Source organism: Pinus tabuliformis, chromosome 8 (genome assembly GCF_031772625.1).
Source record: "Pinus tabuliformis cultivar Carrire ecotype Pingquan chromosome 8, CPIR1, whole genome shotgun sequence".
NCBI classification, from domain to species: Eukaryota; Viridiplantae; Streptophyta; class Pinopsida; order Pinales; family Pinaceae; genus Pinus; species Pinus tabuliformis.
The window spans coordinates 8,246,324-8,262,590 of NC_142294.1; the positions used below are offsets into that span (position 1 = coordinate 8,246,324).

General features: G+C 39.2%; 1 protein-coding gene across 9 annotated transcripts in view; it reads left to right on the top strand.

Moving 5' to 3' along the window:
* LOC149233906 (uncharacterized) overlaps positions 1-16,267 on the top strand; it is a 426,611-nt gene that overhangs the window by 234,815 nt on the left and 175,529 nt on the right. The window lies entirely within an intron of this gene.

A 16,267-nucleotide genomic window follows, 5' to 3' on the forward strand; every position in this document is an offset into this window, starting at 1 on the left:
CATTAAAAAAAAAAGAAAAAAAATCAGTATTAAAAAAAATAAAAATAAAAAATAAAGATCAATATTAAAAAAAATTTATTATAAAAGGACAACAACCTTAGTATTAAAAAAGAAAAAGAAAAATTATTAGAGTTATTAAATAATAAATAAGAAATTTAGAGTTAAAGAAAAAAAAATCAATAACCCTGGACTCAAATCAGAGTTACCAGTGAATCATATAAGATGATCTACCAATGACGCAATCACATGAAGAAAGTATTAGCAGACAAGTGAAGAGAAGGCATTTGTAGTAGATAAGAGAACAAATCCTTTCATCAACAAGCTTTGAGGACAAAGCTTCTGAAGGAAGGGGCTATGTTATGAATATAATTCATAACAGGTAAATAAATAAAGTAAATGTAATATTAAATAATTAAAAATTGATTATGTTAAATAGTCATTAAGTTAAGTGAAAAGGCATGTCTTTTAGACATGTCTAATCATGAAAGGTCACCTATTGAGGTATAAAAGTAGGGCCTTGTTGTAACATTCATATCACTTATACATTTTTATATATAATAAATTATTATTATCAAATACCTCTTATGTATTTTTACATTCAAGTCTTCAAGCTATCAGTTTTTAAGCTTCAAAATTATAGATGTGAATTTCACTGATGATTAAGTCTTCGGATTTCCACAGTTGAGTGGTAAGTGGCTGGAATTAGAGGGTCTCCTGCCATTCATAGGATCAAAAGAGAAGAAAGATACACCATCAAAGTACTGTAGTAAATGCAAGTTAGAGATCTCGATCAAGAAAGCTCCTTGTGTTCTGGTGATTGCATGGATGGATGAGGTAAGACCGCGTGAACTCGACCTTCTGAGTAAGAAGATTGAATTTGAAAAATACCTTGATCTCAGTAAGTTTGCCTCCAAAAGACGATTGAGGTCCAACGATTATTATAAATACAAACTCATCGCAGTGGCTGACTTCCAAGGCCCTATTGAATATGATCCAACGAAACTAGTTATAGGCCCCCACCTCGAACCAAACACCCCCAACTGCCACAACCTTCTGTTCGAACCCGTACCCACTATGCTCAAGCTGTTTCGGCTACCGTCCGTCGGTTACCTCCTCGTCCTCTCCCTGTTTGCCATAAGCTATGATTTCTTTCGACCAAACTCAGTCAAAACGTCATATGCTAATCGACGTACCTGGTCAAGGATCAACAACGCCTGTTTGTTGCATGTTAAATCAGGATTTGGTGATATAATTCAGGTTGGTCAAACCCTGCTGGTTTCGACTACCCACAGTCCATTCCTCTGTATGTTGACCCGACTATCTATATATATATATATAATTTAATTAATTAAAAATGATTTAAAAAAATTATTATTATTATTAAAAAAATATTTGAAAAAAAATCATTAAACAAAGGGGGCATAGAGATAACATTTGGTTAAAAATACAATTACCAATAGAGTTACTAGCGAATTCGAGGCTATCAAAAAATGACATTATTCAAGGTTATCAAAAATGACGTGAGCCAAGCAAAGACAATTATTCGAGGTTAACGTAAAGTAAACTGCCAACAATAGATTTGAGGATAAAGCTTTTGAAGGAAGGGGCAATGTTACAAACAAAAAATTGTATAAATAAAAAAAACATAAATAAATATAAATAATTGAATAATCAAAATGATGATTATTTAATAGTCATTAGTTAACTGAAAATGCATGTCTAAAAGACATGCCCAATCGTGAAAGGACACCTACATAGTATATATGTGGGTCCTCATTGTAACATTCATCATCACTTATACATTTTTATATGATAAATTATTAATACAAAATACCTCGTGTATTTTTACATTAAAGCCAACAAGCTATAAGTTTTGTTGCTTCACAACGATGAAAGTTATAATGATAAAATACTTAGGGTTGGGAATTCTGAAACCATTGCTATTGCTGCAATACCTAGCAGCAACAATTTTGAAATCATTAGTGAGAAAAGTTATAGAGATGGAATACCAATGAACATAGACTTTGAAGTCAGCTATGAAAGTTATAGAGATGAGAGGCCAAAACATAGAGAACCTAGAAGTGGCTCCAGAAGTTATAGGATTAAATTACCAATGGGGAAGACATTAGGGGAATTTTGAGGTCTAAAATGGGCCTCCTAAGAAAAATGTACAACCAAAATAAGTTTTATAAGAACCAATAGGATTCAAGGTGATGATGTCAACCATGGAGGATGATTCACCATTTTTGGAGTAAAAAGGTAAAAATATTAAAAAATAATAAAACAATAAAACAATTTTTTTCAACTCATATTTTGAACTTATCTCCCTAAGGTTTTACTCAAATTTCGAGCGGGAGTACTCATTAGATGCACAATTTAATTCCTCATCCAAGGAGTACCCATGTTGCATACTTTCGATGGACCCTGTTACATGAAAAATGAAAAATACATGAAAAAACGTGATTGCAATCAGACTTTTCTTGTATTTCTCATTGTTCATGTATCAAAGTCCATCGAAAGTATGCAACTTGGGTACTCCTTGGATGAAGAATCACGTTTTTCATGTATTTCTCATTTTTCATGTAGCAGAGTCCATCGAAAGTATGTAACATGGGTACTCCTTGGATGAAGAACCAAATTCTGCATCCAACGAGTATTTCCGCTCGAAATTTGAGTAAACCCATAAGAAGATAAGTTGAAAATACAAGTTGAAAAAATAGTTTTTTCTTTTTTCCCTCTAAAATTTGATGATGTAATGTAATCTTATTTTATTATTTCCACTATTATTTTATAATTTCCTTAGGAGGCCCATTTTAGACCTCAAAATTTCCCTAATGGAGGTGAAGCCAAATCTTAGAAAAGTTGTAGACATGTCATACTCTATAGCAGGGGCTGTGCAATCAACCATAAAATTCATACATATGAGAGACAAATACATGGAGAATTTAAACTTGGCCACAAGATCAACAAAATTCTTTTTGCACATGACATGGTTGCAAAACAGGAAATTATGATTGAAAATGATGGAGAGGCATCAAGAGTGAGTCTCTATGAAGGTAATAGTGTTAAAATACCTAGAAGTAGAGATTCTAAGACTAGCTGTCAGAAAAGCTATAGGGATGAAATACCCACTAGCAGAGACTCTGAGACCAACAGTCAAAAAAGTTGAGAAGATAAAATACCCCTCCAATAGGAAGGTACTAGAATGTGCACTTACATTTCATTACGACCAAACCTCCAAGATTTCCTAAAATTGGCATCCAGAACTTATGGGATTGTCATTTTCACATAAAATTATTCCAAGGGGAAGGCAGATGCATACTTGACAATTTGGGTGACTACATTGCGAGTTACATTACCCATCGCCTTTACCGAGACCCCTGCAGGGAAGTCAATGGGAAACTAGTTAAAGATTTGTCTGCTCTGGGGCGCGATATCAACAATATAGTGATCATGGTCGACTGCATTTTTTGCTACTCCCTATAGCCCCCCAACGCCATACTTATAATGCGTTACCAGAGAAATCCAAACAATTAGGAGCTCGACTACCTGTTCAAGGTTCTCCTTGAGGTCTCCACATAGGAAGACATTCAAATTTTTCTCGTCACCCAATTTCTAGAACTCCATGATTCCGAGGCCAAAATTCCAAAACAGCTAAACGAACATGCCCTAAATATAGGCTTAGTCGCTGCTCGGCTGGGCTCATATTTATCATCTGAATTTCGAGAACGGGGCAGGAAAAATAATTTGGTTCTTGACATAGATGGCACTCTGTTGAAAGAATCATGGAAGAAATTGCTCGGCGACTCCGATTATTTCACGGTATTTATAGATTCCAAGCTTGCAACATTATGATGCGAATGTCAAATGCCAACTAGTATGAGTGCAATAATGGGCTTGTTAAAGAAGTCATTTGTTCTATGTTTCGCTGCAGTTTCACCTTTCGACAACGAGCTAATACCATATCGAATGGTCAACCAACATAAGGAGAAAGTCCAAGCATTGTACCAACACGACTATATGCATCCATCGATTCTTATGGGCAAGCCAATACCATATCAAAGAGTCAACCAACATGGGGAGAAAGTCCAAGTGGTTTACGAAGACGACTATATGCATCCGTCGATTCTTCTCGGCTATAAGTAAAACAAATGTTATGAATAAAACATATATAAAAATAATATAAATATAAATATAAATAATGATGATAATTGTAATAATGATTTGTTAAGTTATGGTATGTTCTATGCTTATAGCAGTTTACTTATCTTTCTTATTATTATCCACAGATTAGCAATCACATGTACATAAAGTAAAGTGCAGATAGAACGTTAAACGATCGACAGAATTCAAGCCAAGACAAGAGACACAAGATGTGGTGGCTAGCCAGGGACAAACCCCAATGTGGGGAAACCCTTTGATCAAATTTTCCTTTATCTTCAATAATTCAGCAGAGAGAAATAGTACATAAATCTGATTTACATCAGCAGCAACAAACCCTAGATCAGCCAAACTAGGGCAGATAATATCTTGCAAACTGACCGTTGGATCGGCTTGATTCCTTCACCAAAAAATGCGGCCTTTAGAGGAGATCCAGATTCACCTACAACGCAGTTTTGAGGAGGGAGTCTGATGGTCAACGCTGGTCAAACTTCTGATCTGCAGTTGCAGCCCTAAATTTTGCACCTTCCTTCCACACCTGTGAGAGTAGAGTCTCTTTCTGCGCAGTAGGAGAACAACCTCTTTTCTGCGCAGGAGAGAGAGAGATGTGATGAGTTGAGTGAGTCCAAATGAGGAAAGGACCTCCTGTATTTATACACAATTGTTGAAGATTGAATAGATGCGACTGTTAGGCTTCTGAGCCTACATGAGTTGCTGGTTGGCTTGATAATTATTCCATAATCAAAATAAATTCATATCTCGATAAATACTTATCGGAATCGGATGATCTTTAGATCAATCCTACACCTCTCGATGAGAGGAATCTAATAAAAATATTATCAGCCATGAATAAGATGATCCATATGGAGTTTGGCCCTAGTTGCCAATTTTAACACTCCCTCTCAACTAGGGAGAACTCCATCTGCACTTTGTCTGTCTGTCGCTACTATTCATCTATCAAATGCACTGCCCTGTACAGCTTGACCCCTGCTCTGCTCTGCTCTATCCTGCTTGCTCTGCTCTGTTCAGTTCTGCCTTGTTCTGATTTGCTCTGCTCTGCTCTGCTTTGTCCAAATTATGAAGAAGAAGAAATGATCGAGGATGTATCATACTGACTCAAAGTCAGTCTCAGAGTGTGTATCACTGGTCCCAGACCAGTGTCAACCGACCCGAAGTCAGCATCATAGTGGGTACAACTCCTACCACTGGTCCCAGACCAATATCATCCTCCATTGACTCAAAGTTAGTCTCAGAGTGTGTACCATTGGTCCCAGACCAGTCTCAACCGACCCGAAGTCAGCATCATAGTGGGTACAACTCCTACCATTGGTCCCAGACCAGTATCATTGATCCTAGATCAATGAAGGTCATCCTAACATAGGGAGTACGGTAGATACAACGATGCGTCCATCGGTACTACTATGGTCCCTATCCTCATTTCCCTGCTCATTGATCAGATGAGAGGTACTTCCCATCAGTGTTGTTAAAATCGCGATAAAATCGCGATTTTTTCAAAAAATCGCGATTTTATCACTATCCCGCATAAATCGCGATTTTTATCCCAAAAAATCGCGGGCTTTTTTTTATAACGATTTTTTCCGAAAAAATCGCCGAGGCGCGGGGCAGCGGGCTTATAACTTATGAAAATCGATTTTTATTTAGTCATTTCTGACTGTCGCCGCGCGGAGGAGGAGGAGACGCCTTGTGGAGGAGAGCTGAAGGGTTTGGGAGCGAATCCAAGTGGTTTTAGGAGAAATCCAAGACAAGATCACCAATTTGTCCATAAAAACGGTATGTAGATTAAATTTTTTTTGTTTTCCTTGTTATAAACTTTGTTTTTCATTGTTTTTGGTTGAGAAATTTCATATGGGCACCATTTGTTTTCAATGTTCATTGTTTTTAAAGATTTTTTTGTAATTTTTCATTGATTTGGGATGGGTATTTTTTTTAAACATTGTTTATGTTTTTTGATTTTAATTGTTTTTTGGCATTTGCCATTTTGTTGGGTAACTTGGGATTTTGTAAATTTGTAACTTGTAATTTTGTAAATGCTAAATTGTAATTTGTAATCCTAAATTCCTATTTCCTAATCCTTATTTTTCCATAGGTTTGCAAATTCAAAATTCAAAAACAAACATGCCAAGGAAATTGGATCCTTTCTGGGAATATGGTGAACCTAAAGCTCCGAATGATAGACAAAACTTGTTTTGCAAGTTGTGTGGAAAGGAGATAAGCGGGGGGGTGTACAGGTTGAAGTTCCACCTTGCACAAATCCCTGGACGTGATGTGGGGCCCTGTATAAATACAAATCCTGAAATTATCCAAAGAGCCATGAGAGCATTGGGAGAATTAGAGCACACTAGAGAGGCCAAAGAAGAACTCAAAAGGCAACTAAAAAGGTCAGCTGAAGGAAGTGGGCCAAGTGGCACTGGTTCTACTGCAGCGTCAGTCAATCCGGTAGCTGCATCATCATTTTTTGTTCCTCGAACCACACCTGGTTCACAACCAACTATCGGTTCAATGCTAAAAAGAACTGAAAAAGAACAAGCTGATAGGTTGATGGCAAAATTTCTCCTCTGGAGTGATATTCCTTTCAGCATTGTAAGGAATAATCCATTTTTCCAACCTACTGTTGATGCTATTGCCAGTGTTGGCCCGGGGTACAAAATCCCTTCTCTTCATGATTTCAGAGGCCGGATTCTTCAAGAGGAAAAGCGTGACTGCACCCAAAGATTGGAGGATTTTAGGGCATCATGGGCACAAACAGGATGCACTGTTATGTCAGATGGTTGGACTGACCAAAAGGGGAGAACCCTTATAAACTTCTTGGTTAGTTGTCCCAAGGGGACTATGTTTATCAAATCTATTGATGCAACTCATCAAATCAAAGATGCAAGAACTTTATGTGATTTGCTGGATGTGTTTATTTTGGAGGTGGGTGCAGAAAATGTTGTCCAAGTCATAACGGACAATGCTGCAAATTATGTTGCTGCTGGTAGAATGCTTATGGACAGGCATCCTACTTTATTTTGGACACCTTGTGCTGCCCATTGTATTGATTTGATGTTAGAGGACATAGGGAAAATTCCCTTTGTCAAAGATATTGTTGACTCATCAAAAAGCATCACAAAATTTATTTACAATCACACATCTGTGCTTAGCTTGATGAGAAAATGCACCAACAACAAAGAGTTGGTGCGCCCCGCCATTACACGGTTTGCGACGAGTTTCATATCTCTTCAATCCCTCTTGAATTCTATGTGGGATTTGAAGAGAATGTTTCTTTGAGAGGAGTGGCGTGCTTCGTCAATGAGCCGCAAACCAGAAGGAGAGGCCGTGTGCAGACTAGTTTCATACCAGGAAGACTTCTGGGCGGGAGTGCAGGAGGTGTGCGCTGTTACTGAACCTTTGGTAAAGGTTCTTCGGTTGGTTGATGGTGAGAAGCCCGCAATGGGCTATTTGTATGAAGCCATGGACAGGGCCAAAGAAGCCATTCGGTCCTACTATGATGATAAGGGAGATGATGGGTTTCAGAGACAACTCCTTCTATGGGCAGTGATTGATGAGCGATGGAACAACACACTCCATCGTCCCATTCATGCTGCTGGGCTTTTCCTGAACCCTGCATTTTCTTATGCATGTGGGTTTGATTTTGATGCTGAGGTCGTGGAAGGATTATTAACCTGTGTCCAGAAGATGGTGAGATCTCCAGAACAACGTATAGAGATCTCTAGACAAATTGAGACATATAAGATGTCAGGTGGCACATTTGGCTTTGAGATGGCTGTCACTGATAGGACGATTAAAATGCCATGTATTTTTTAGTTTGTACTTTGTAACTTTGTTTCAAATTTCATTGTCTCTTCAAATTCCATTTTTTTCTTATGTTTATTTAAAATTTTATTTGTAATTTTGTTGTAGACGCATGGTGGAAGATGTATGGTGGCAGAGTACCCCTTTTGCAAAAGCTTGCCGTACGCATCCTCAGCCAAACATGCAGCTCCTCAGGATGTGAGCGCAATTGGAGTGTATTTGAAAAAATACACAACAAGAAGCGCAATAGGTTACAACTTAAACATTTAAAATATTGCAAATTTCCAAATAAATTTTTGAATTCATTAAAGTTTTAAACAATATTTTTTTTATAATATTAATTATTAATTATTATTTCATGAACTTTGTACAGGTTGGAGTCCCATAGACTTAATGACATGGTCTATGTCTACTACAATCTTCGATTGTGGGTGAGGCAACTAGAGAGGACACCTGATACGGAAGCCATCTCATTGGATGGGATTGACACCACTGCTGAATGGAGGGTTGAGACCGAGAGGCCTCTCATGGATCCCACTGATGATTGGTTAGTGCAGGATGAGGGGGAGGAGGAGGGGGAGGAGGAGGAGCAGGAGGCGCAGGAGCAGGAGCAGGAGGAGGAGCAGGTGGAGGAGGAGGAGCAGGAGGAGGAGGTGACACCGCCTACCCGGGCTACCACTACCACCAGTAGAGGACGTGGTCTCCGTCTACCTCAGCCTCCTGTAGCTGCTACTACTAGTTCTTCAGCTTCTAGAGCACGTCAGACTCCACTGCCATTTCCACCACCACAGGCACCAGCTTCTACATCTAGAGGGAAAGAGAAAGTTGTGCCATTTTCTCGCAAGAGGGGCAGAGGAAATCAATAGGATTAGACTTTCATTTTATTGTATATGACATTATGACATGATGAGATACATTATCATATTTTTTGTTGATATTTTGAGGCTGAGTTGGGACTCAGGACTTACTATTCAGGACATGATTCAATGTTATGTGTGATTTTAGCGCTAGAAATGATATTAAACATCTTATATATTAGTTTTTTTATCATATTTATGTGCCAATGTATTTATTTTATGTTGTAGATGGTTTAGATATTAAAAAAATTGAAAAAAAATGAAAAAAAATGAATATTTTTGTGCCAAACGCTTTTTTCCCGCTTTTTTCCGCTTTTTTCCCGCTTTTGCCGATTTTTTCCGCTTTATTCCCGGCGCCGATTTAATCCCGATCGCGCTTTTAACAACATTGCTTCCCATGAGTCCTAGACTGCATGGGTAGGATGCCTCGACAGGAGAACTAATCAATCCTGTCCTCACAGGATAACTAATCATCCTGCTACACAATTGTCATGGAGAACACATCATCCAGACCTCACAGGAGAACTAATCATTCTCTACATAATCGTCATGGAGAACACATCATCTAGACCTCACAGAAGAACTAATCATCCTGCTACATAGTCGTCATGGAGAACACATCATCCAGACCTCACAGGAGAACTAATCATCTTGCTACATAGTCGCCATGGGGTGTTACAACGAAAGTTCTAATTCTTTTACCCTGTGGTCATATGTCTCTCCAAGAAGTACCCCACACACCCCCTGGAGCTACAAGAGCTCCATACGTCATACAGGACCCTCATCAGAGGGTTTCTGAACGACACCAAGTCGTTCTCGAAAAGTAAAAAATTTGACCTTTCCTAGGGGCTTTGTCAAACGTCAGCGACCTGTTCATCTGTACCGATATGTTGGAGCCTTATAGCTCCTCGCTGCACCATATCTCGAATATAGTGGTACCTGATATCAATATGCTTGGAGCGATCATGAAATACGGGATTCTCTGACAAATGAATCCCACTCTGGTTGTCACATAGGATCACGGTGGTATCTAGTGTAAATCCAAACAGCTCACTGAAGAGCTTCCGCAACCAGACTGCCTCACAAGAGGCCATGCTAGCAGCAATATACTCTGCCTTGGTTGTGCTTGAAGCCACTGATCTCTGCTTCCTGCTCATCCAGGATATTGAAGCAGATCCCAAGGAGAAACAACATGCAGAAGTGCTCTTACGATCCACCACACTGCCTGTCCAATCAGCATTTGTGTAGCCAAATAGTCTCACATCTCCAGTAGTGTATCTTAGCCCATATGTAATTGTGCCACAAAGATATCTTAACAAATTCTTGGCACCAATCCAATGTATGTGATGAGGTTCAACCATATGTTGACTTAATGTGTTGACTGCAAAGCATATATATGGATGTGAGTTCACTAAGAACATTAATGCTCCGACGAGTTGTCGATACTCTGTAGCATTTCGTAAAACAGGGCCAACAGCACTATCGCTTAACTTCTTGAAGTCAAGATCCATCGGGGTGGTTACAGGCTTGCAGTCTACCATACCGAATCTTTCCAATACCTTCTCCACATATTTTCCTTGAGATAGGAAAATTTCCGTTGGCTTCTGCTGGACTTCAAGTCCTAGGAAATAGTGCATCAGTCCTAGGTCCTTCATTTCAAATTCAGAAGCCAACTCCCTCTTACATTTGTGAATGAGAGGGTCTGCACTTGTTAGGAAGAGGTCATCCACATATAGCACTAGTATGAGAGGTTTGTCATCTTCAACCTTAAAGAAGAGGTTAGAGTCGGCTTCACTCCTAGTGAACCCCAGCTTCATCAAGTAGCTGTCGATCCTCTCATATCATGCTCGGGGTGCTTACTTCAGCCCATAGAGAACCTTCTTCAACCTGCATACATGAGATTTTTGATCATAAATCTCAAATCCTTCAGGTTGCTCCACGTAGACCTCTTCTTTGATCGAACCATGCAAGAATGCTGTCTTGACATCCATCTAATGTAGGTTCCATCCTTGTGAAGTCGCAAGGGCTATGATCGAGCGGATGGTGGTATTCGGCAACAGGTGCAAATATATCATCATAGTCTATACCTTCCTTTTGGGAGAAGCTATGAGCAACAAAACGAGCCTTATATTTTTCTGTACTTCGATCTACTACATGCTTTATCTTGTAAAGCCATCTAGAAGTGACAACTGTTTTGTCTTGGGGTCTAGGAACTACTTCCCAGACATCATTCTTCATAATAGACTCATATTCTTTGGTCATAGCATCCTTCCATACTTGATGCTTGATGACATCTGAGAAAGATGAAGGCTCATTTTGTGTGATCGTGCTTATGATGGTCAGGTATCCTTGATACCTGTTAGGTTTCTTACTTTCATGGAAGGTTCCTCGGAGTGTAGTGTGTCCTTCAACATCATCGAGTAGCCCCCTAAGCCAAGAGGGCCTCTTCCTAGAAGAGGAGGGCTCAGGTGGATCAATAGGAGCCATGGGTTCTTCCAGATTAGGCATTGTTTCATCATCCTTTTCTTTCGGTTCCTTGGTGTCGGCGTCTTGAGAGCTCCTCAAAGTCGGAAGATTGTCCACCTTGCTGAGGGCCATATCTTCGTCAAAGGTGATATCATGACTAATCACGACTTCCCTTTGACCGACTACATAGATTCTATAGCCCTTAGTATTTTCACCATAGCCCACGAAGATTCCTTTCTTTCCAGATGCACCCAATTTATTCCTTTTCTCTTTCGGCACATGAAAATATATAGGGCTTCTAAAAATTCTAAAATGAGATATGTTAGGTTTCTTACTGGTGAACATTTCTTTAGGAGTCTTGGAACCCAATGCTTGATGAGGGCATTGGTTTTGTACATATATGGCAGTGTTTGCAGCTTCGGCCCATAGAAACTTCGGAAGTCTTTGATCATGGAGCATGGCACAGACAACTTCCACAATCGTACGGTTCTTCCTTTCCGCCACACCATTCTGTTCAGGAGTATATGGTGTAGTAGTCTCCCTCTTGATGCCAGCCTCTTTACAAAAGTCATGAAACTCGTTAGATTCATATTCAGTCCCATTATCAGTCCTTAAGATCTTGATCTTCTTTTCGGTTTGATTCTTGATCAAGGCTTTGAAGTGTCGAAACCAAGAGAACACTTCATCCTTCTTTTTTAAGAAGTATATCCAAGTCTTTCGAGAATAGTCATTTGTAAAAGTAAGGTAATATAAATATCCTCCCAAGGAGTTCATAGGCATCATACCAGATATGTCTGAGTGAACCAGTTGTAATATATTGGAGGTCTTGCTTTGGCTTGAGGGGAATGGTCCCCTTTTGAGCTTTCCTTCGGCACATCTCGGACATACACCTTCTTTCTCTACTCGGAATTCGGGCATCCCTGTTACCATTTGTCTTGCATCGGGTAGAGCTTTATAATGAAGGTGGGCAAACCTCCAATGCCAAATTTAAGATTGAAGAGATGTGTCACAAGACATGACACCTAGCGGACTTCCACCGACTTGATATAATGAATCAACTCGAAACCCAAGAGTGAAGGTCACCTTGTAGCCTTTGTCTTCCATTGCCGAGATGGACACCAGGCTCTTTTTGAGGTCAGGTACATATAATACATCCTGTAAATGGATCGTATTACCTTGATTCAATTTAAGAGAGACATTGCCTACACCTTTCACGGGATATTTCATATTATCTCCAAGGACAATTTCCAGGTTAGTTTCTTTCTCTATCAGATTATGGAGAACTTCTTTGTAACCAGTGAAGTGCCTTGAGGTACCACTATCAATGAGCCAAATTCCCATCGAGTCCGAAGGAGCAGAGGTAGATAGAGCAGCTGGTAGATAATATTCATCCTGCGTATTTTCAACAATGTTGGATTCATACTTGGAATTTCTAGCCTTCTTGAATGGTTGTCCTCTTCCTTGATTTCCAACACTCCTTTTACCTTTGCTATTAAATTTGCCATTCCTTTGATTGCCATGAGAGGGATTTTGATCATCGTCTCGGTGTGAGTCCTTTCTATGAGGCACTCCCTTGCATAGTGACCTGGTTTATCACAAATGTAACATCGTCCTTTTCTTCCACTCTTAGGTCTAGCCTTTCTTTTTGATTTAGTCCCAGAATTATTTCTTTTCTTAGCATGAGAAGAAAAGGCAGCAGGAGGACCTTTAGGCATGGGCATTTCTTGCTCTTCTACCCTTGTTTCTTTTTGAGTGCATCTAGCCATTAATTCCTTGAAACCTGGAATTACATTATTGTTCAGAAGAGTAGTCTTGAACACGTACCATTCGGATGGTAATCCTCCAAGAGCTGTGAGTGCCATTTCCCTATCAGTAATAGTCTCCCCAATAGATAGGAGATCGTTCCTGATCTCGGTGATTCTTAAGAAGTATGCTTGCATACTCTCATCTTTGCCCTTCTTAATTTCCTTTAGCTTATTTCTAAGAAACAAAACTTGATTTGCATCATTAACTTTAAATAAACTCACCAGTTTATCGTAGATTTCCTTGGAGGTGTTCAGGTCGGAGATGTAGGCCACCAAGCGCTTGTCAATAAAGTCCCAGATGATCTTCTTTGTTTTGACTTCACCGGTTTTCCATTTGTTCTTGGCAGCAGTAGGTGCATTTGATGGAGGCTCAACAATATTGCCTCTCACATGGTCCAACACTCTTTGATCTTCTAAGGTTAGATCGATAGACATCTTCCATCCGTGATAGTCAGCTTTCTCACGGAGCTTGTCTTCGACAGGGAAGAGTATTGAGGACCCCATAGTTCTTTTAGGATAGCCTTGCCAATCTTCTCTTCGGTGATTGCTTTTGCTCTTGCTCGGGCTTTGTCTTCACCTCAACTTTGATACCATGTTAAGTTATGGTATGTTCTATGCTTATAGCAGTTTACTTATCTTTCTTATTATTATCCATAGATTAGCAATCATAAGTACATAAAGTAAAGTGCAGATAGAACATTAAACGATCGACAGAAAACAAGCCAAGACAAGAGACACAAGATGTGGTGGCTAGCCAGGGACAAAACCCAATGTGGGGAAACCCTTTGATCAAATCTTACTTTATCTTCAATAATTCAGCAGAGAGAAATAGTACATAAATCTGATTTACATCAGCAGCAGCAAACCCTAGATCAGCCAAACTAGGGCAGACAATATCTTGCAAACCGACTGTCGGATCGGCTTGATTCCTTCACCAAAAAATGCGGCCTTCAGAGGAGATCCAGATTCACCTACAGCGCAGTTCTGAGGAGGGAGTCTAATGGTCAATGCTGGTCAAACTTCTGATCTGCAGTTGCAACCCTAAATTCTGCACCTTCCTTCCACACGTGTGAGAGAAGAGTCTCTTTCTGCACAGTAGGAGAAGAGCCTTTTTTCTGCGCTGGAGAGAGAGAGATGTGATGAGTTGAGTGAGTCCAAATGAGGAAAGGACCTCCTGTATTTATACACAACTGTTGAAGATTGAATAGATGCGACTGTTGGGCTTCTGAGCCTACATGAGTTGCTGGTCAGCTTGATAATTATTCCATAATCAAAATAAATTTATATCTCCATAAATACTTATCGGAATCGGATGATCTTTAGATCAATCCTACACCTCTCGAAGAGAGGAATCTAATAAATATATTATCAGCCATGAATAAGATGACCCACATGGACTTTTGCCCTAGTTGCCAATTTTAACATGATTAGTTTATTAGTAATTAGTACTGAAGAGGCATGTTTAAATGGGACATGACCTTCCATGAAGAGGTACCTGCCTAGGGTATATAAGCAGACCCTCACTCTCATTTGTGACATCATTCTAATTCATACATTTTAATATATATTCTTGTATCTCATTGGAGATCTTTATATTCCAAGTCTTTTGGAGTGTTTAACTTGTTATAACGAACCTTGTTTGTTACATTGGTATCAGAGCCATTCGATCCTCTGGCCACTCAACCGTTGCACAGAGCACGTTCTCTGATCTAGGTCTTTGGCCATAAAAATCGCCAACCTTGTTGCCGTTGTAACTGAAGCATTCGCTACATAAGTTGGAGTTTCTCCATTTTCGCCACTAGGCCTTTGGTCATTTAAAAGAAAAAGGAAAAAAAAAAAAAAGGAAAAAAGTAAAAAAAGAAATCAAAATAAATAAAAGAAAGAAAAAATAGAAAAAAAATCAAATTAAAAAAAGGGGAAGAAATCAAAATACAAAAAAGGGATTTAAAAAACAATCAAAATAGAAAAAATTATTTAAAGAAAATAAAAATAAAAATTATTAACTTCTTCCTTTTTTTATATAAATAAAACGACAAAGAAATAGACCTTTACTGCTGTTGCCACCGCAGTCGCAAAGAGCACAACAACAATAAACAATAAAATCAAGCAAAAACAAAAACAAAAATTGTTTTTGACCAACACAAAACTGTAACGCTAGTCGCCAACTAACAATTCCTTTTGGGGTATGCCCTGCTCCGACTGCTGCACAAACTGTTCGACAAACTACAGCCACAGCCAGCGAACAACAACAAATACACCTGCTTGCTTTCTAGCCCACCCGAAAAATGAAAGTTGTAGTCAACTTTGTATTCGTACAAATTCCGCTGCCATCCAAAACGCTACTCATAGCCTACCTCTTCCTTGCACGCCATTGCCAATACCGTAGCCCAGCCACTTCCGCCTCCACACAAACATTGAATCATCCGCAGGTCGCACAACGACCAAGAAACTCGTCATGTGCACACAGCCGCTAGGATCTCCAGTCATTTGCCTTGCATCTATTTTTTCGTCCCCCGTTCACCCCGTGATCGCAAACAGATTACTGTCGCTACCGCTTGTAGGCCGACCACAACAAGATCTTGATTTCTCTGCAACGACCCTTGAACTCGTTATACGAATTTAGAGGAGGTTGTCTTGTAATACTATCATCTTGAATCTTGACAGTCTTGCCATTTCCTGGAACCCATTTTAGTTTTAATCGAAGAAGAGTTACCAATCTAGTGTTATTCCATATGATTTATTCCTGCCAAAATTTAGTCATACCCACTGTCATACTTGTCGACACCATCCTGGAAATTAAGATGCATCAAAGCTTAAGTGCTGAAAATGTAGAAGTTTGAAAGGGTCACAAAGTGTTTTGGAAATGGATAGTTTTATTGAGGTATAGTTTCCACGATTTTTCGTGCCAATTAGCAAACAAACACAATTTTGAACTGACAACCACCATTTGCAGAAGTCCCTATTGCCTTAAATCGTGATGTTTGAGAGAACAATCACGAAAGAAAATAATAAATTCAAATTTATTTGATCGTAGGGATTGTATGCACCAATTAAAAAAATAAATAAAATTAAATAATCAATTCCCATCGAACCTATTGTTGATTTTTGTAGAATCAGATGTGTTCTAGCCACAAAATTTTGTGCAGAGGCTAGAATACATGTATT